We start from the raw sequence: 22,167 nt of genomic DNA, 5'->3' as shown, positions 1-22,167 counted from the left end.
GACACCTGTGGGAACGCGGGACGGTAGGCCATGTGTTGTGGGGGGCGCGTTTCGATGGGTGCGGCGAGCGAAATGTGCGGAAAAAGCGTTTTTTTCCCCACATTTCCGACTTTGCAGGGCTGTCTGGGTAAAATAATCTGGGGCGATGGGCGCAAATCACACCTCTGCGGATTCCCACGGGTGTCCTCTTTTCGAAAATGCATGGGGTTCCCTGTTTTCCTCGGTGGCTTGGACACCCGAGGCCCATATCTGTAAGTTGCGCCGGTCGGCAGAATGTCTGAGATTTCCCTCTGACAACAGACTTGGGGTTACTTGTGTTTTAGGCTTTCCCCTTGGCGGCCAGGTAGGTGCACCCACACATGTGAGGTACCGTTTTCATCGGGACACCTGTGGGAACGCGGGACGGTAGGCCATGTGTTGTGGGGGGCGTGTTTCGATGGGTGCGGCGAGCGAAATGTGCGGAAAAAGCGGTTTTTTCCCCACATTTCCGACTTTGCAGGGCTGTCTGGGTAAAAAAATCTGGGGCGATGGGCGCAAATCACACCTCTGCGGATTCCCACGGGTGTCCTCTTTTCGAAAATGCATGGGGTTCCCTGTTTTCCTCGGTGGCTTGGACACCCGAGGCCCATATCTGTAAGTTGCGCCGGTCGGCAGAATGTCGGAGATTTCCCTCTGACAACAGACTTGGGGTTACTTGTGTTTTAGGCTTTCCCCTTGGCGGCCAGGTAGGTGCACCCACACATGTGAGGTACCGTTTTCATCGGGACACCTGTGGGAACGCGGGACGGTAGGCCATGTGTTGTGGGGGGCGCGTTTCGATGGGTGCGGCGAGCGAAATGTGCGGAAAAAGCGTTTTTTTCCCCACATTTCCGACTTTGCAGGGCTGTCTGGGTAAAAAAATCTGGGGCGATGGGCGCAAATCACACCTCTGCGGATTCCCACGGGTGTCCTCTTTTCGAAAATGCATGGGGTTCCCTGTTTTCCTCGGTGGCTTGGACACCCGAGGCCCATATCTGTAAGTTGCGCCGGTCGGCAGAATGGACAACAGACTTGGGGTTACTTGTGTTTTAGGCTTTCCCCTTGGCGGCCAGGTAGGTGCACCCACACATGTGAGGTACCGTTTTCATCGCGACACCTGTGGGAACGCGGGACGGTAGGCCATGTGTTGTGGGGGGCGTGTTTTGATGGGTGCGGCGAGCGAAATGTGCGGAAAAAGCGGTTTTTTCCCCACATTTCCGACTTTGCAGGGCTGTCTGGGTAAAAAAATCTGGGGCGATGGGCGCAAATCACACCTCTGCGGATTCCCACGGGTGTCCTCTTTTCGAAAATGCATGGGGTTCCCTGTTTTCCTCGGTGGCTTGGACACCCGAGGCCCATATCTGTAAGTTGCGCCGGTCGGCAGAATGTCGGAGATTTCCCTCTGACAACAGACTTGGGGTTACTTGTGTTTTAGGCTTTCCCCTTGGCGGCCAGGTAGGTGCACCCACACATGTGAGGTACCGTTTTCATCGGGACACCTGTGGGAACGCGGGACGGTAGGCCATGTGTTGTGGGGGGCGTGTTTCGATGGGTGCGGCGAGCGAAATGTGCGGAAAAAGCGTTTTTTTCCCCACATTTCCGACTTTGCAGGGCTGTCTGGGTAAAAAAATCTGGGGCGATGGGCGCAAATCACACCTCTGCGGATTCCCACGGGTGTCCTCTTTTCGAAAATGCATGGGGTTCCCCGTTTTCCTCGGTGGCTTGGACACCCGAGGCCCATATCTGTATGATGTGAGAGTGTGACATTTCCGGTGTGAAAACAGACTTGGGGTTACTTGTGTTTTAGGCTTTCCCCTTGGCGGCCAGGTAGGTGCACCCACACATGTGAGGTACCGTTTTCATTGGGACACCTGTGGGAACGCGGGACGGTAGGCCATGTGTTGTGGGGGGCGTGTTTCGATGGGTGCGGCGAGCGAAATGTGCGGAAAAAGCGTTTTTTCCCCACATTTCCGACTTTGCAGGGCTGTCTGGGTAAAAAAATCTGGGGCGATGGGCGCAAATCACACCTCTGCGGATTCCCACGGGTGTCCTCTTTTCGAAAATGCATGGGGTTCCCTGTTTTCCTCGGTGGCTTGGACACCCGAGGCCCATATCTGTAAGTTGCGCCGGTCGGCAGAATGGACAACAGACTTGGGGTTACTTGTGTTTTAGGCTTTCCCCTTGGCGGCCAGGTAGGTGCACCCACACATGTGAGGTACCGTTTTCATCGGGACACCTGTGGGAACGCGGGACGGTAGGCCATGTGTTGTGGGGGGCGCGCTTCGATGGGTGCGGCGAGCGAAATGTGCGGAAAAAGCGTTTTTTTCCCCACATTTCCGACTTTGCAGGGCTGTCTGGGTAAAAAAATCTGGGGTGATGGGCGCAAATCACACCTCTGCGGATTCCCACGGGTGTCCTCTTTTCGAAAATGCATGGGGTTCCCTGTTTTCCTCGGTGGCTTGGACACCCGAGGCCCATATCTGTAAGTTGCGCCGGTCGGCAGAATGGACAACAGACTTGGGGTTACTTGTGTTTTAGGCTTTCCCCTTGGCGGCCAGGTAGGTGCACCCACACATGTGAGGTACCGTTTTCATCGGGACACCTGTGGGAACGCGGGACGGTAGGCCATGTGTTGTGGGGGGCGTGTTTCGATGGGTGCGGCGAGCGAAATGTGCAGAAAAAGCGTTTTTTTCCCCACATTTCCGACTTTGCAGGGCTGTCTGGGTAAAAAAATCTGGGGCGATGGGCGCAAATCACACCTCTGCGGATTCCCACGGGTGTCCTCTTTTCGAAAATGCATGGGGTTCCCTGTTTTCCTCGGTGGCTTGGACACCCGAGGCCCATATCTGTAAGTTGCGCCGGTCGGCAGAATGTCGGAGATTTCCCTCTGACAACAGACTTGGGGTTACTTGTGTTTTAGGCTTTCCCCTTGGCGGCCAGGTAGGTGCACCCACACATGTGAGGTACCGTTTTCATCGGGACACCTGTGGGAACGCGGGACGGTAGGCCATGTGTTGTGGGGGGCGTGTTTCGATGGGTGCGGCGAGCGAAATGTGCGGAAAAAGCGTTTTTTTCCCCACATTTCCGACTTTGCAGGGCTGTCTGGGTAAAAAAATCTGGGGCGATGGGCGCAAATCACACCTCTGCGGATTCCCACGGGTGTCCTCTTTTCGAAAATGCATGGGGTTCCCTGTTTTCCTCGGTGGCTTGGACACCCGAGGCCCATATCTGTAAGTTGCGCCGGTCGGCAGAATGTCGGAGATTTCCCTCTGACAACAGACTTGGGGTTACTTGTGTTTTAGGCTTTCCCCTTGGCGGCCAGGTAGGTGCACCCACACATGTGAGGTACCGTTTTCATCGGGACACCTGTGGGAACGCGGGACGGTAGGCCATGTGTTGTGGGGGGCGCGTTTCGATGGGTGCGGCGAGCGAAATGTGCGGAAAAAGCGTTTTTTTCCCCACATTTCCGACTTTGCAGGGCTGTCTGGGTAAAAAAATCTGGGGCGATGGGCGCAAATCACACCTCTGCGGATTCCCACGGGTGTCCTCTTTTCGAAAATGCATGGGGTTCCCTGTTTTCCTCGGTGGCTTGGACACCCGAGGCCCATATCTGTAAGTTGCGCCGGTCGGCAGAATGGACAACAGACTTGGGGTTACTTGTGTTTTAGGCTTTCCCCTTGGCGGCCAGGTAGGTGCACCCACACATGTGAGGTACCGTTTTCATCGGGACACCTGTGGGAACGCGGGACGGTAGGCCATGTGTTGTGGGGGGCGTGTTTCGATGGGTGCGGCGAGCGAAATGTGCGGAAAAAGCGTTTTTTTCTCCACATTTCCGACTTTGCAGGGCTGTCTGGGTAAAAAAATCTGGGGCGATGGGCGCAAATCACACCTCTGCGGATTCCCACGGGTGTACTCTTTTCGAAAATGCATGGGGTTCCCTGTTTTCCTCGGTGGCTTGGACACCCGAGGCCCATATCTGTAAGTTGCGCCGGTCGGCAGAATGTCTGAGATTTCCCTCTGACAACAGACTTGGGGTTACTTGTGTTTTAGGCTTTCCCCTTGGCGGCCAGGTAGGTGCACCCACACATATGAGGTACCGTTTTCATCGGGACACCTGTGGGAACGCGGGACGGTAGGCCATGTGTTGTGGGGGGCGTGTTTCGATGGGTGCGGCGAGCGAAATGTGCGGAAAAAGCGTTTTTTTCCCCACATTTCCGACTTTGCAGGGCTGTCTGGGTAAAAAAATCTGGGGCGATGGGCGCAAATCACACCTCTGCGGATTCCCACGGGTGTCCTCTTTTCGAAAATGCATGGGGTTCCCTGTTTTCCTCGGTGGCTTGGACACCCGAGGCCCATATCTCTAAGTTGCGCCGGTCGGCAGAATGTCGGAGATTTCCCTCTGACAACAGACTTGGGGTTACTTGTGTTTTAGGCTTTCCCCTTGGCGGCCAGGTAGGTGCACCCACACATGTGAGGTACCGTTTTCATCGGGACACCTGTGGGAACGCGGGACGGTAGGCCATGTGTTGTGGGGGGCGCGTTTCGATGGGTGCGGCGAGCGAAATGTGCGGAAAAAGCGTTTTTTTCCCCACATTTCCGACTTTGCAGGGCTGTCTGGGTAAAAAAATCTGGGGCGATGGGCGCAAATCACACCTCTGCGGATTCCCACGGGTGTCCTCTTTTCGAAAATGCATGGGGTTCCCTGTTTTCCTCGGTGGCTTGGATACCCGAGGCCCATATCTGTAAGTTGCGCCGGTCGGCAGAATGGACAACAGACTTGGGGTTACTTGTGTTTTAGGCTTTCCCCTTGGCGGCCAGGTAGGTGCACCCACACATGTGAGGTACCGTTTTCATCGGGACACCTGTGGGAACGCGGGACGGTAGGCCATGTGTTGTGGGGGGCGTGTTTCGATGGGTGCGGCGAGCGAAATGTGCGGAAAAAGCGTTTTTTTCCCCACATTTCCGACTTTGCAGGGCTGTCTGGGTAAAAAAATCTGGGGCGATGGGTGCAAATCACACCTCTGCGGATTCCCACGGGTGTCCTCTTTTCGAAAATGCATGGGGTTCCCTGTTTTCCTCGGTGGCTTGGACACCCGAGGCCCATATCTGTAAGTTGCGGCGGTCGGCAGAATGGACAACAGACTTGGGGTTACTTGTGTTTTAGGCTTTCCCCTTGGCGGCCAGGTAGGTGCACCCACACATGTGAGGTACCGTTTTCATCGGGACACCTGTGGGAACGCAGGACGGTAGGCCATGTGTTGTGGGGGGCGCGTTTCGATGGGTGCGGCGAGCAAAATGTGCGGAAAAAGCGTTTTTTTCCCCACATTTCCGACTTTGCAGGGCTGTCTGGGTAAAAAAATCTGGGGTGATGGGCGCAAATCACACCTCTGCGGATTCCCACGGGTGTCCTCTTTTCGAAAATGCATGGGGTTCCCTGTTTTCCTCGGTGGCTTGGACACCCGAGGCCCATATCTGTAAGTTGCGCCGGTCGGCAGAATGTCGGAGATTTCCCTCTGACAACAGACTTGGGGTTACTTGTGTTTTAGGCTTTCCCCTTGGCGGCCAGGTAGGTGCACCCACACATGTGAGGTACCGTTTTCATCGGGACACCTGTGGGAACGCGGGACGGTAGGCCATGTGTTGTGGGGGGCGCGTTTCAATGGGTGCGGCGAGCGAAATGTGCGGAAAAAGCGTTTTTTTCCCCACATTTCCGACTTTGCAGGGCTGTCTGGGTAAATAATCTGGGGCGATGGGCGCAAATCACACCTCTGCGGATTCCCACGGGCGTCCTCTTTTCGAAAATGCATGGGGTTCCCTGTTTTCCTCGGTGGCTTGGACACCCGAGGCCCATATCTGTAAGTTGCGCCGGTCGGCAGAATGGACAACAGACTTGGGGTTACTTGTGTTTTAGGCTTTCCCCTTGGCGGCCAGGTAGGTGCACCCACACATGTGAGGTACCGTTTTCATCGGGACACCTGTGGGAACGCGGGACGGTAGGCCATGTGTTGTGGGGGGCGTGTTTCGATGGGTGCGGCGAGCGAAATGTGCGGAAAAAGCGTTTTTTTCCCCACATTTCCGACTTTGCAGGGCTGTCTGGGTAAAAAAATCTGGGGCGATGGGCGCAAATCACACCTCTGCGGATTCCCACGGGTGTCCTCTTTTCGAAAATGCATGGGGTTCCCTGTTTTCCTCGGTGGCTTGGACACCCGAGGCCCATATCTGTAAGTTGCGCCGGTCGGCAGAATGTCTGAGATTTCCCTCTGACAACAGACTTGGGGTTACTTGTGTTTTAGGCTTTCCCCTTGGCGGCCAGGTAGGTGCACCCACACATGTGAGGTACCGTTTTCATCGGGACACCTGTGGGAACGCGGGACGGTAGGCCATGTGTTGTGGGGGGCGTGTTTCGATGGGTGCGGCGAGCGAAATGTGCGGAGAAAGCGTTTTTTTCCCCACCTTTCCGACTTTGCAGGGCTGTCTGGGTAAAAAAATCTGGGGCGATGGGCGCAAATCACACCTCTGCGGATTCCCACGGGTGTCCTCTTTTCGAAAATGCATGGGGTTCCCTGTTTTCCTCGGTGGCTTGGACACCCGAGGCCCATATCTGTAAGTTGCGCCGGTCGGCAGAATGTCGGAGATTTCCCTCTGACAACAGACTTGGGGTTACTTGTGTTTTAGGCTTTCCCCTTGGCGGCCAGGTAGGTGCACCCACACATGTGAGGTACCGTTTTCATCGGGACACCTGTGGGAACGCGGGACGGTAGGCCATGTGTTGTGGGGGGCGCGTTTCGATGGGTGCGGCGAGCGAAATGTGCGGAAAAAGCGTTTTTTTCCCCACATTTCCGACTTTGCAGGGCTGTCTGGGTAAAAAAATCTGGGGCGATGGGCGCAAATCACACCTCTGCGGATTCCCACGGGTGTCCTCTTTTCGAAAATGCATGGGGTTCCCTGTTTTCCTCGGTGGCTTGGACACCCGAGGCCCATATCTGTAAGTTGCGCCGGTCGGCAGAATGGACAACAGACTTGGGGTTACTTGTGTTTTAGGCTTTCCCCTTGGCGGCCAGGTAGGTGCACCCACACATGTGAGGTACCGTTTTCATCGGGACACCTGTGGGAACGCGGGACGGTAGGCCATGTGTTGTGGGGGGCGTGTTTCGATGGGTGCGGCGAGCGAAATGTGCGGAAAAAGCGTTTTTTTCCCCACATTTCCGACTTTGCAGGGCTGTCTGGGTAAAAAAATCTGGGGCGATGGGCGCAAATCACACCTCTGCGGATTCCCACGGGGGTCCTCTTTTCGAAAATGCATGGGGTTCCCTGTTTTCCTCTGTGGCTTGGACACCCGAGGCCCATATCTGTAAGTTGCGCCGGTCGGCAGAATGTCGGAGATTTCCCTCTGACAACAGACTTGGGGTTACTTGTGTTTTAGGCTTTCCCCTTGGCGGCCAGGTAGGTGCACCCACACATATGAGGTACCGTTTTCATCGGGACACCTGTGGGAACGCGGGACGGTAGGCCATGTGTTGTGGGGGGCGTGTTTCGATGGGTGCGGCGAGCGAAATGTGCGGAAAAAGCGTTTTTTTTCCCACATTTCCGACTTTGCAGGGCTGTCTGGGTAAAAAAATCTGGGGCGATGGGCGCAAATCACACCTCTGCGGATTCCCACGGGTGTCCTCTTTTCGAAAATGCATGGGGTTCCCTGTTTTCCTCGGTGGCTTGGACACCCGAGGCCCATATCTGTAAGTTGCGCCGGTCGGCAGAATGTCGGAGATTTCCCTCTGACAACAGACTTGGGGTTACTTGTGTTTTAGGCTTTCCCCTTGGCGGCCAGGTAGGTGCACCCACACATGTGAGGTACCGTTTTCATCGGGACACCTGTGGGAACGCGGGACGGTAGGCCATGTGTTGTGGGGGGCGCGTTTCGATGGGTGCGGCGAGCGAAATGTGCGGAAAAAGCGTTTTTTTCCCCACATTTCCGACTTTGCAGGGCTGTCTGGGTAAAAAAATCTGGGGCGATGGGCGCAAATCACACCTCTGCGGATTCCCACGGGTGTCCTCTTTTCGAAAATGCATGGGGTTCCCTGTTTTCCTCGGTGGCTTGGACACCCGAGGCCCATATCTGTAAGTTGCGCCGGTCGGCAGAATGGACAACAGACTTGGGGTTACTTGTGTTTTAGGCTTTCCCCTTGGCGGCCAGGTAGGTGCACCCACACATGTGAGGTACCGTTTTCATCGGGACACCTGTGGGAACGCGGGACGGTAGGCCATGTGTTGTGGGGGGCGTGTTTCGATGGGTGCGGCGAGCGAAATGTGCGGAAAAAGCGTTTTTTTCCCCACATTTCCGACTTTGCAGGGCTGTCTGGGTAAAAAAATCTGGGGCGATGGGCGCAAATCACACCTCTGCGGATTCCCACGGGTGTCCTCTTTTCGAAAATGCATGGGGTTCCCTGTTTTCCTCGGTGGCTTGGACACCCGAGGCCCATATCTGTAAGTTGCGCCGGTCGGCAGAATGTCGGAGATTTCCCTCTGACAACAGACTTGGGGTTACTTGTGTTTTAGGCTTTCCCCTTGGCGGCCAGGTAGGTGCACCCACACATGTGAGGTACCGTTTTCATCGGGACACCTGTGGGAACGCGGGACGGTAGGCCATGTGTTGTGGGGGGCGCGTTTCGATGGGTGCGGCGAGCGAAATGTGCGGAAAAAGCGTTTTTTCCCCCACATTTCCGACTTTGCAGGGCTGTCTGGGTAAAAAAATCTGGGGCGATGGGCGCAAATCACACCTCTGCGGATTCCCACGGGTGTCCTCTTTTCGAAAATGCATGGGGTTCCCTGTTTTCCTCGGTGGCTTGGACACCCGAGGCCCATATCTGTAAGTTGCGCCGGTCGGCAGAATGGACAACAGACTTGGGGTTACTTGTGTTTTAGGCTTTCCCCTTGGCGGCCAGGTAGGTGCACCCACACATGTGAGGTACCGTTTTCATCGGGACACCTGTGGGAACGCGGGACGGTAGGCCATGTGTTGTGGGGGGCGTGTTTCGATGGGTGCGGCGAGCGAAATGTGCGGAAAAAGCGTTTTTTTCCCCACATTTCCGACTTTGCAGGGCTGTCTGGGTAAAAAAATCTGGGGCGATGGGCGCAAATCACACCTCTGCGGATTCCCACGGGGGTCCTCTTTTCGAAAATGCATGGGGTTCCCTGTTTTCCTCGGTGGCTTGGACACCCGAGGCCCATATCTGTAAGTTGCGCCGGTCGGCAGAATGTCGGAGATTTCCCTCTGACAACAGACTTGGGGTTACTTGTGTTTTAGGCTTTCCCCTTGGCGACCAGGTAGGTGCACCCACACATGTGAGGTACCGTTTTCATCGGGACACCTGTGGGAACGCGGGACGGTAGGCCATGTGTTGTGGGGAGCGTGTTTCGATGGGTGCGGCGAGCGAAATGTGCGGAAAAAGCGTTTTTTTCCCCACATTTCCGACTTTGCAGGGCTGTCTGGGTAAAAAAATCTGGGGCGATGGGCGCAAATCACACCTCTGCGGATTCCCACGGGTGTCCTCTCTTCGAAAATGCATGGGGTTCCCCGTTTTCCTCGGTGGCTTGGACACCCGAGGCCCATATCTGTATGATGTGAGAGTGTGACATTTCCGGTGTGAAAACAGACTTGGGGTTACTTGTGTTTTAGGCTTTCCCCTTGGCGGCCAGGTAGGTGCACCCACACATGTGAGGTACCGTTTTCATCGGGACACCTGTGGGAACGCGGGACGGTAGGCCATGTGTTGTGGGGGGCGTGTTTCGATGGGTGCGGCGAGCGAAATGTGCGGAAAAAGCGTTTTTTTCCCCACATTTCCGACTTTGCAGGGCTGTCTGGGTAAAAAATCTGGGGCGATGGGCGCAAATCACACCTCTGCGGATTCCCACGGGTGTCCTCTTTTCGAAAATGCATGGGGTTCCCTGTTTTCCTCGGTGGCTTGGACACCCGAGGCCCATATCTGTAAGTTGCGCCGGTCGGCAGAATGGACAACAGACTTGGGGTTACTTGTGTTTTAGGCTTTCCCCTAGGCGGCCAGGTAGGTGCACCCACACATGTGAGGTACCGTTTTCATCGGGACACCTGTGGGAACGCGGGACGGTAGGCCATGTGTTGTGGGGGGCGTGTTTCGATGGGTGCGGCGAGCGAAATGTGCGGAAAAAGCGTTTTTTTCCCCACATTTCCGACTTTGCAGGGCTGTCTGGGTAAAAAAATCTGGGGCGATGGGCGCAAATCACACCTCTGCGGATTCCCACGGGTGTCCTCTTTTCGAAAATGCATGGGGTTCCCTGTTTTCCTCGGTGGCTTGGACACCCGAGGCCCATATCTGTAAGTTGCGCCGGTCGGCAGAATGTCGGAGATTTCCCTCTGACAACAGACTTGGGGTTACTTGTGTTTTAGGCTTTCCCCTTGGCGGCCAGGTAGGTGCACCCACACATGTGAGGTACCGTTTTCATCGGGACACCTGTGGGAACGCGGGACGGTAGGCCATGTGTTGTGGGGGGCGCGTTTCAATGGGTGCGGCGAGCGAAATGTGCGGAAAAAGCGTTTTTTTCCCCACATTTCCGACTTTGCAGGGCTGTCTGGGTAAAAAAATCTGGGGCGATGGGCGCAAATCACACCTCTGCGGATTCCCACGGGTGTCCTCTTTTCGAAAATGCATGGGGTTCCCTGTTTTCCTCGGTGGCTTGGACACCCGAGGCCAATATCTGTAAGTTGCGCCGGTCGGCAGAATGTCGGAGATTTCCCTCTGACAACAGACTTGGGGTTACTTGTGTTTTAGGCTTTCCCCTTGGCGGCCAGGTAGGTGCACCCACACATATGAGGTACCGTTTTCATCGGGACACCTGTGGGAACGCGGGACGGTAGGCCATGTGTTGTGGGGGGCGTGTTTCGATGGGTGCGGCGAGCGAAATGTGCGGAAAAAGCGTTTTTTTTCCCACATTTCCGACTTTGCAGGGCTGTCTGGGTAAAAAAATCTGGGGCGATGGGCGCAAATCACACCTCTGCGGATTCCCACGGGTGTCCTCTTTTCGAAAATGCATGGGGTTCCCTGTTTTCCTCGGTGGCTTGGACACCCGAGGCCCATATCTGTAAGTTGCGCCGGTCGGCAGAATGTCGGAGATTTCCCTCTGACAACAGACTTGGGGTTACTTGTGTTTTAGGCTTTCCCCTTGGCGGCCAGGTAGGTGCACCCACACATGTGAGGTACCGTTTTCATCGGGACACCTGTGGGAACGCGGGACGGTAGGCCATGTGTTGTGGGGGGCGCGTTTCGATGGGTGCGGCGAGCGAAATGTGCGGAAAAAGCGTTTTTTTCCCCACATTTCCGACTTTGCAGGGCTGTCTGGGTAAAAAAATCTGGGGCGATGGGCGCAAATCACACCTCTGCGGATTCCCACGGGTGTCCTCTTTTCGAAAATGCATGGGGTTCCCTGTTTTCCTCGGTGGCTTGGACACCCGAGGCCCATATCTGTAAGTTGCGCCGGTCGGCAGAATGGACAACAGACTTGGGGTTACTTGTGTTTTAGGCTTTCCCCTTGGCGGCCAGGTAGGTGCACCCACACATGTGAGGTACCGTTTTCATCGGGACACCTGTGGGAACGCGGGACGGTAGGCCATGTGTTGTGGGGGGCGCGTTTCGATGGGTGCGGCGAGCGAAATGTGCGGAAAAAGCGTTTTTTTCCCCACATTTCCGACTTTGCAGGGCTGTCTGGGTAAAAAAATCTGGGGCGATGGGCGCAAATCACACCTCTGCGGATTCCCACGGGTGTCCTCTTTTCGAAAATGCATGGGGTTCCCTGTTTTCCTCGGTGGCTTGGACACCCGAGGCCCATATCTGTAAGTTGCGCCGGTCGGCAGAATGGACAACAGACTTGGGGTTACTTGTGTTTTAGGCTTTCCCCTTGGCGGCCAGGTAGGTGCACCCACACATGTGAGGTACCGTTTTCATCGGGACACCTGTGGGAACGCGGGACGGTAGGCCATGTGTTGTGGGGGGCGTGTTTCGATGGGTGCGGCGAGCGAAATGTGCGGAAAAAGCGTTTTTTTCCCCACATTTCCGACTTTGCAGGGCTGTCTGGGTAAAAAAATCTGGGGCGATGGGCGCAAATCACACCTCTGCGGATTCCCACGGGTGTCCTCTTTTCGAAAATGCATGGGGTTCCCTGTTTTCCTCGGTGGCTTGGACACCCGAGGCCCATATCTGTAAGTTGCGCCGGTCGGCAGAATGTCGGAGATTTCCCTCTGACAACAGACTTGGGGTTACTTGTGTTTTAGGCTTTCCCCTTGGCGGCCAGGTAGGTGCACCCACACATGTGAGGTACCGTTTTCATCGGGACACCTGTGGGAACGCGGGACGGTAGGCCATGTGTTGTGGGGGGCGCGTTTCGATGGGTGCGGCGAGCGAAATGTGCGGAAAAAGCGTTTTTTCCCCCACATTTCCGACTTTGCAGGGCTGTCTGGGTAAAAAAATCTGGGGCGATGGGCGCAAATCACACCTCTGCGGATTCCCACGGGTGTCCTCTTTTCGAAAATGCATGGGGTTCCCTGTTTTCCTCGGTGGCTTGGACACCCGAGGCCCATATCTGTAAGTTGCGCCGGTCGGCAGAATGGACAACAGACTTGGGGTTACTTGTGTTTTAGGCTTTCCCCTTGGCGGCCAGGTAGGTGCACCCACACATGTGAGGTACCGTTTTCATCGGGACACCTGTGGGAACGCGGGACGGTAGGCCATGTGTTGTGGGGGGCGTGTTTCGATGGGTGCGGCGAGCGAAATGTGCGGAAAAAGCGTTTTTTTCCCCACATTTCCGACTTTGCAGGGCTGTCTGGGTAAAAAAATCTGGGGCGATGGGCGCAAATCACACCTCTGCGGATTCCCACGGGGGTCCTCTTTTCGAAAATGCATGGGGTTCCCTGTTTTCCTCGGTGGCTTGGACACCCGAGGCCCATATCTGTAAGTTGCGCCGGTCGGCAGAATGTCGGAGATTTCCCTCTGACAACAGACTTGGGGTTACTTGTGTTTTAGGCTTTCCCCTTGGCGGCCAGGTAGGTGCACCCACACATGTGAGGTACCGTTTTCATCGGGACACCTGTGGGAACGCGGGACGGTAGGCCATGTGTTGTGGGGGGCGTGTTTCGATGGGTGCGGCGAGCGAAATGTGCGGAAAAAGCGTTTTTTTCCCCACATTTCCGACTTTGCAGGGCTGTCTGGGTAAAAAAATCTGGGGCGATGGGCGCAAATCACACCTCTGCGGATTCCCACGGGTGTCCTCTCTTCGAAAATGCATGGGGTTCCCCGTTTTCCTCGGTGGCTTGGACACCCGAGGCCCATATCTGTATGATGTGAGAGTGTGACATTTCCGGTGTGAAAACAGACTTGGGGTTACTTGTGTTTTAGGCTTTCCCCTTGGCGGCCAGGTAGGTGCACCCACACATGTGAGGTACCGTTTTCATCGGGACACCTGTGGGAACGCGGGACGGTAGGCCATGTGTTGTGGGGGGCGTGTTTCGATGGGTGCGGCGAGCGAAATGTGCGGAAAAAGCGTTTTTTTCCCCACATTTCCGACTTTGCAGGGCTGTCTGGGTAAAAAATCTGGGGCGATGGGCGCAAATCACACCTCTGCGGATTCCCACGGGTGTCCTCTTTTCGAAAATGCATGGGGTTCCCTGTTTTCCTCGGTGGCTTGGACACCCGAGGCCCATATCTGTAAGTTGCGCCGGTCGGCAGAATGGACAACAGACTTGGGGTTACTTGTGTTTTAGGCTTTCCCCTAGGCGGCCAGGTAGGTGCACCCACACATGTGAGGTACCGTTTTCATCGGGACACCTGTGGGAACGCGGGACGGTAGGCCATGTGTTGTGGGGGGCGTGTTTCGATGGGTGCGGCGAGCGAAATGTGCGGAAAAAGCGTTTTTTTCCCCACATTTCCGACTTTGCAGGGCTGTCTGGGTAAAAAAATCTGGGGCGATGGGCGCAAATCACACCTCTGCGGATTCCCACGGGTGTCCTCTTTTCGAAAATGCATGGGGTTCCCTGTTTTCCTCGGTGGCTTGGACACCCGAGGCCCATATCTGTAAGTTGCGCCGGTCGGCAGAATGTCGGAGATTTCCCTCTGACAACAGACTTGGGGTTACTTGTGTTTTAGGTTTTTCCCTTGGCGACCAGGTAGGTGCACCCACACATGTGAGGTACCGTTTTCATCGGGACACCTGTGGGAACGCGGGACGGTAGGCCATGTGTTGTGGGGGGCGCGTTTCAATGGGTGCGGCGAGCGAAATGTGCGGAAAAAGCGTTTTTTTCCCCACATTTCCGACTTTGCAGGGCTGTCTGGGTAAAAAAATCTGGGGCGATGGGCGCAAATCACACCTCTGCGGATTCCCACGGGTGTTCTCTTTTCGAAAATGCATGGGGTTCCCTGTTTTCCTCGGTGGCTTGGACACCCGAGGCCAATATCTGTAAGTTGCGCCGGTCGGCAGAATGTCGGAGATTTCCCTCTGACAACAGACTTGGGGTTACTTGTGTTTTAGGCTTTCCCCTTGGCGGCCAGGTAGGTGCACTCACACATATGAGGTACCGTTTTCATCGGGACACCTGTGGGAACGCGGGACGGTAGGCCATGTGTTGTGGGGGGCGTGTTTCGATGGGTGCGGCGAGCGAAATGTGCGGAAAAAGCGTTTTTTTTCCCACATTTCCGACTTTGCAGGGCTGTCTGGGTAAAAAAATCTGGGGCGATGGGCGCAAATCACACCTCTGCGGATTCCCACGGGTGTCCTCTTTTCGAAAATGCATGGGGTTCCCTGTTTTCCTCGGTGGCTTGGACACCCGAGGCCCATATCTGTAAGTTGCGCCGGTCGGCAGAATGTCGGAGATTTCCCTCTGACAACAGACTTGGGGTTACTTGTGTTTTAGGCTTTCCCCTTGGCGGCCAGGTAGGTGCACCCACACATGTGAGGTACCGTTTTCATCGGGACACCTGTGGGAACGCGGGACGGTAGGCCATGTGTTGTGGGGGGCGCGTTTCGATGGGTGCGGCGAGTGAAATGTGCGGAAAAAGCGTTTTTTTCCCACATTTCCGACTTTGCAGGGCTGTCTGGGTAAAAAAATCTGGGGCGATGGGCGCAAATCACACCTCTGCGGATTCCCACGGGTGTCCTCTTTTCGAAAATGCATGGGGTTCCCTGTTTTCCTCGGTGGCTTGGACACCCGAGGCCCATATCTGTAAGTTGCGCCGGTCGGCAGAATGGACAACAGACTTGGGGTTACTTGTGTTTTAGGCTTTCCCCTTGGCGGCCAGGTAGGTGCACCCACACATGTGAGGTACCGTTTTCATCGGGACACCTGTGGGAACGCGGGACGGTAGGCCATGTGTTGTGGGGGGCGTGTTTCGATGGGTGCGGCGAGCGAAATGTGCGGAAAAAGCGTTTTTTTCCCCACATTTCCGACTTTGCAGGGCTGTCTGGGTAAAAAAATCTGGGGCGATGGGCGCAAATCACACCTCTGCGGATTCCCACGGGGGTCCTCTTTTCGAAAATGCATGGGGTTCCCTGTTTTCCTCGGTGGCTTGGACACCCGAGGCCCATATCTGTAAGTTGCGCCGGTCGGCAGAATGTCGGAGATTTCCCTCTGACAACAGACTTGGGGTTACTTGTGTTTTAGGCTTTCCCCTTGGCGGCCAGGTAGGTGCACCCACACATATGAGGTACCGTTTTCATCGGGACACCTGTGGGAACGCGGGACGGTAGGCCATGTGTTGTGGGGGGCGTGTTTCGATGGGTGCGGCGAGCGAAATGTGCGGAAAAAGCGTTTTTTTTCCCACATTTCCGACTTTGCAGGGCTGTCTGGGTAAAAAAATCTGGGGCGATGGGCGCAAATCACACCTCTGCGGATTCCCACGGGTGTCCTCTTTTCGAAAATGCATGGGGTTCCCTGTTTTCCTCGGTGGCTTGGACACCCGAGGCCCATATCTGTAAGTTGCGCCGGTCGGCAGAATGTCGGAGATTTCCCTCTGACAACAGACTTGGGGTTACTTGTGTTTTAGGCTTTCCCCTTGGCGGCCAGGTAGGTGCACCCACACATGTGAGGTACCGTTTTCATCGGGACACCTGTGGGAACGCGGGACGGTAGGCCATGTGTTGTGGGGGGCGCGTTTCGATGGGTGCGGCGAGCGAAATGTGCGGAAAAAGCGTTTTTTTCCCCACATTTCCGACTTTGCAGGGCTGTCTGGGTAAAAAAATCTGGGGCGATGGGCGCAAATCACACCTCTGCGGATTCCCACGGGTGTCCTCTTTTCGAAAATGCATGGGGTTCCCTGTTTTCCTCGGTGGCTTGGACACCCGAGGCCCATATCTGTAAGTTGCGCCGGTCGGCAGAATGGACAACAGACTTGGGGTTACTTGTGTTTTAGGCTTTCCCCTTGGCGGCCAGGTAGGTGCACCCACACATGTGAGGTACCGTTTTCATCGGGACACCTGTGGGAACGCGGGACGGTAGGCCATGTGTTGTGGGGGGCGTGTTTCGATGGGTGCGGCGAGCGAAATGTGCGGAAAAAGCGTTTTTTTCCCCACATTTCCGACTTTGCAGGGCTGTCTGGGTAAAAAAATCTGGGGCGATGGGCGCAAATCACACCTCTGCGGATTCCCACGGGTGTCCTCTTTTCGAAAATGCATGGGGTTCCCTGTTTTCCTCGGTGGCTTGGACACCCGAGGCCCATATCTGTAAGTTGCGCCGGTCGGCAGAATGTCGGAGATTTCCCTCTGACAACAGACTTGGGGTTACTTGTGTTTTAGGCTTTCCCCTTGGCGGCCAGGTAGGTGCACCCACACATGTGAGGTACCGTTTTCATCGGGACACCTGTGGGAACGCGGGACGGTAGGCCATGTGTTGTGGGGGGCGCGTTTCGATGGGTGCGGCGAGCGAAATGTGCGGAAAAAGCGTTTTTTCCCCCACATTTCCGACTTTGCAGGGCTGTCTGGGTAAAAAAATCTGGGGCGATGGGCGCAAATCACACCTCTGCGGATTCCCACGGGTGTCCTCTTTTCGAAAATGCATGGGGTTCCCTGTTTTCCTCGGTGGCTTGGACACCCGAGGCCCATATCTGTAAGTTGCGCCGGTCGGCAGAATGGACAACAGACTTGGGGTTACTTGTGTTTTAGGCTTTCCCCTTGGCGGCCAGGTAGGTGCACCCACACATGTGAGGTACCGTTTTCATCGGGACACCTGTGGGAACGCGGGACGGTAGGCCATGTGTTGTGGGGGGCGTGTTTCGATGGGTGCGGCGAGCGAAATGTGCGGAAAAAGCGTTTTTTTCCCCACATTTCCGACTTTGCAGGGCTGTCTGGGTAAAAAAATCTGGGGCGATGGGCGCAAATCACACCTCTGCGGATTCCCACGGGGGTCCTCTTTTCGAAAATGCATGGGGTTCCCTGTTTTCCTCGGTGGCTTGGACACCCGAGGCCCATATCTGTAAGTTGCGCCGGTCGGCAGAATGTCGGAGATTTCCCTCTGACAACAGACTTGGGGTTACTTGTGTTTTAGGCTTTCCCCTTGGCGGCCAGGTAGGTGCACCCACACATGTGAGGTACCGTTTTCATCGGGACACCTGTGGGAACGCGGGACGGTAGGCCATGTGTTGTGGGGGGCGTGTTTCGATGGGTGCGGCGAGCGAAATGTGCGGAAAAAGCGTTTTTTTCCCCACATTTCCGACTTTGCAGGGCTGTCTGGGTAAAAAAATCTGGGGCGATGGGCGCAAATCACACCTCTGCGGATTCCCACGGGTGTCCTCTCTTCGAAAATGCATGGGGTTCCCCGTTTTCCTCGGTGGCTTGGACACCCGAGGCCCATATCTGTATGATGTGAGAGTGTGACATTTCCGGTGTGAAAACAGACTTGGGGTTACTTGTGTTTTAGGCTTTCCCCTTGGCGGCCAGGTAGGTGCACCCACACATGTGAGGTACCGTTTTCATCGGGACACCTGTGGGAACGCGGGACGGTAGGCCATGTGTTGTGGGGGGCGTGTTTCGATGGGTGCGGCGAGCGAAATGTGCGGAAAAAGCGTTTTTTTCCCCACATTTCCGACTTTGCAGGGCTGTCTGGGTAAAAAATCTGGGGCGATGGGCGCAAATCACACCTCTGCGGATTCCCACGGGTGTCCTCTTTTCGAAAATGCATGGGGTTCCCTGTTTTCCTCGGTGGCTTGGACACCCGAGGCCCATATCTGTAAGTTGCGCCGGTCGGCAGAATGGACAACAGACTTGGGGTTACTTGTGTTTTAGGCTTTCCCCTAGACGGCCAGGTAGGTGCACCCACACATGTGAGGTACCGTTTTCATCGGGACACCTGTGGGAACGCGGGACGGTAGGCCATGTGTTGTGGGGGGCGTGTTTCGATGGGTGCGGCGAGCGAAATGTGCGGAAAAAGCGTTTTTTTCCCCACATTTCCGACTTTGCAGGGCTGTCTGGGTAAAAAAATCTGGGGCGATGGGCGCAAATCACACCTCTGCGGATTCCCACGGGTGTCCTCTTTTCGAAAATGCATGGGGTTCCCTGTTTTCCTCGGTGGCTTGGACACCCGAGGCCCATATCTGTAAGTTGCGCCGGTCGGCAGAATGTCGGAGATTTCCCTCTGACAACAGACTTGGGGTTACTTGTGTTTTAGGCTTTCCCCTTGGCGGCCAGGTAGGTGCACCCACACATGTGAGGTACCGTTTTCATCGGGACACCTGTGGGAACGCGGGACGGTAGGCCATGTGTTGTGGGGGGCGCGTTTCAATGGGTGCGGCGAGCGAAATGTGCGGAAAAAGCGTTTTTTTCCCCACATTTCCGACTTTGCAGGGCTGTCTGGGTAAAAAAATCTGGGGCGATGGGCGCAAATCACACCTCTGCGGATTCCCACGGGTGTCCTCTTTTCGAAAATACATGGGGTTCCCTGTTTTCCTCGGTGGCTTGGACACCCGAGGCCCATATCTGTAAGTTGCGCCGGTCGGCAGAATGGACAACAGACTTGGGGTTACTTGTGTTTTAGGCTTTCCCCTTGGCGGCCAGGTAGGTGCACCCACACATGTGAGGTACCGTTTTCATCGGGACACCTGTGGGAACGCGGGACGGTAGGCCATGTGTTGTGGGGGGCGTGTTTCGATGGGTGCGGCGAGCGAAATGTGCGGAAAAAGCGTTTTTTTCCCCACATTTCCGACTTTGCAGGGCTGTCTGGGTAAAAAAATCTGGGGCGATGGGCGCAAATCACACCTCTGCGGATTCCCACGGGGGTCCTCTTTTCGAAAATGCATGGGGTTCCCTGTTTTCCTCGGTGGCTTGGACACCCGAGGCCCATATCTGTAAGTTGCGCCGGTCGGCAGAATGTCGGAGATTTCCCTCTGACAACAGACTTGGGGTTACTTGTGTTTTAGGCTTTCCCCTTGGCGGCCAGGTAGGTGCACCCACACATGTGAGGTACCGTTTTCATCGGGACACCTGTGGGAACGCGGGACGGTAGGCCATGTGTTGTGGGGGGCGTGTTTCGATGGGTGCGGCGAGCGAAATGTGCGGAAAAAGCGTTTTTTTCCCCACATTTCCGACTTTGCAGGGCTGTCTGGGTAAAAAAATCTGGGGCGATGGGCGCAAATCACACCTCTGCGGATTCCCACGGGGGTCCTCTTTTCGAAAATGCATGGGGTTCCCTGTTTTCCTCGGTGGCTTGGACACCCAAGGCCAATATCTGTAAGTTGCGCCGGTCGGCAGAATGTCGGAGATTTCCCTCTGACAACAGACTTGGGGTTACTTGTGTTTTAGGCTTTCCCCTTGGCGGCCAGGTAGGTGCACCCACACATGTGAGGTACCGTTTTCATCGGGACACCTGTGGGAACGCGGGACGGTAGGCCATGTGTTGTGGGGGGCGTGTTTCGATGGGTGCGGCGAGCGAAATGTGCGGAAAAAGCGTTTTTTTCCCCACATTTCCGACTTTGCAGGGCTGTCTGGGTAAAAAAATCTGTAGCGATGGGCGCAAATCACACCTCTGCGGATTCCCACGGGTGTCCTCTTTTCGAAAATGCATGGGGTTCCCCGTTTTCCTCGGTGGCTTGGACACCCGAGGCCCATATCTGTATGATGTGAGAGTGTGACATTTCCGGTGTGAAAACAGACTTGGGGTTACTTGTGTTTTAGGCTTTCCCCTTGGCGGCCAGGTAGGTGCACCCACACATGTGAGGTACCGTTTTCATCGGGACACCTGTGGGAACGCGGGACGGTAGGCCATGTGTTGTGGGGGGCGTGTTTCGATGGGTGCGGCGAGCGAAATGTGCGGAAAAAGCGTTTTTTTCCCCACATTTCCGACTTTGCAGGGCTGTCTGGGTAAAAAAATCTGGGGCGATGGGCGCAAATCACACCTCTGCGGATTCCCACGGGTGTCCTCTTTTCGAAAATGCATGGGGTTCCCTGTTTTCCTCGGTGGCTTGGACACCCGAGGCCCATATCTGTAAGTTGCGCCGGTCGGCAGAATGGACAACAGACTTGGGGTTACTTGTGTTTTAGGCTTTCCCCTTGGCGGCCAGGTAGGTGCACCCACACATGTGAGGTACCGTTTTCATCGGGACACCTGTGGGAACGCGGGACGGTAGGCCATGTGTTGTGGGGGGCGTGTTTCGATGGGTGCGGCGAGCGAAATGTGCGGAAAAAGCGTTTTTTTCCCCACATTTCCGACTTTGCAGGGCTGTCTGGGTAAAAAAATCTGGGGCGATGGGCGCAAATCACACCTCTGCGGATTCCCACGGGTGTCCTCTTTTCGAAAATGCATGGGGTTCCCTGTTTTCCTCGGTGGCTTGGACACCCGAGGCCCATATCTGTAAGTTGCGCCGGTCGGCAGAATGTCGGAGATTTCCCTCTGACAACAGACTTGGGGTTACTTGTGTTTTAGGCTTTCCCCTTGGCGGCCAGGTAGGTGCACCCACACATGTGAGGTACCGTTTTCATCGGGACACCTGTGGGAACGCGGGACGGTAGGCCATGTGTTGTGGGGGGCGCGTTTCGATGGGTGCGGCGAGCGAAATGTGCGGAAAAAGCGTTTTTTTCCCCACATTTCCGACTTTGCAGGGCTGTCTGGGTAAAAAAATCTGGGGCGATGGGCGCAAATCACACCTCTGCGGATTCCCACGGGTGTCCTCTTTTCGAAAATGCATGGGGTTCCCTGTTTTCCTCGGTGGCTTGGACACCCGAGGCCCATATCTGTAAGTTGCGCCGGTCGGCAGAATGTCTGAGTTTTCCCTCTGAAAACAGACTTGGGGTTACTTGTGTTTTAGGCTTTCCCCTTGGCGGCCAGGTAGGTGCACCCACACATGTGAGGTACCGTTTTCATCGGGACACCTGTGGGAACGCGGGACGGTAGGCCATGTGTTGTTGGGGGCGTGTTTCGATGGGTGAGTCGAGCGAAATGTGAGGAAAATGCGTATTTTTTCCCACATTTCGGACTTTGCGGGGGTGTCTGGGTAATAAATTCTGGGGCGATTTGGGCATATCATACCTCTGCGGATTCCCACGGGTGTCCTCTTTCCGGAAATGCATGGGGTTCCCTGTTTTCCTTGGTGGCTTGGACACCCGAGGCCCATATCTGTATGATGTGAGAGTGTGACATTTCCGGTGTGAAAACAGACTTGGGGTTACTTGTGTTTTAGGCTTTCCCCTTGGCGGCCAGGTAGGTGCACCCACACATGTGAGGTACCGTTTTCATCGGGACACCTGTGGGAACGCGTGACGGTAGGCCATGTGTTGTTGGGGGCGTGTTTCGATGGGTGCGTCGAGCGAAATGTGCGGAAAAAGCGTTTTTTTCCCCACATTTCAGACTTTGCAGGGGTGTCTGGGTAATAAATTCTGGGGCAATTTGGGCATATCATACCTCTGCGGATTCCCACGGGTGTCCTCTTTTCGGAAATGCATGGGGTTCCCTGTTTTCCTCGGTGGCTTGGACACCCGAGGCCCATATCTGTACATTGTGCCGGTCGGCAGAATGTCTGAGTTTTCCCTCTGAAAACAGACTTGGGGTTACTTGTGTTTTAGGCTTTCCCCTTGGCGGCCAGGTAGGTGCACCCACACATGTGAGGTACCGTTTTCATCGGGACACCTGTGGGAACGCGGGACGGTAGGCCA

This window comes from Ambystoma mexicanum, chromosome 1p (genome assembly GCF_040938575.1).
Source record: "Ambystoma mexicanum isolate Mex_15411 chromosome 1p, UKY_AmexF1_1, whole genome shotgun sequence".
NCBI lineage: Eukaryota > Metazoa > Chordata > Amphibia > Caudata > Ambystomatidae > Ambystoma > Ambystoma mexicanum.
The sequence above is the reverse complement of the archived record's forward strand: the minus strand, read 5'-3'. Positions refer to the sequence as shown.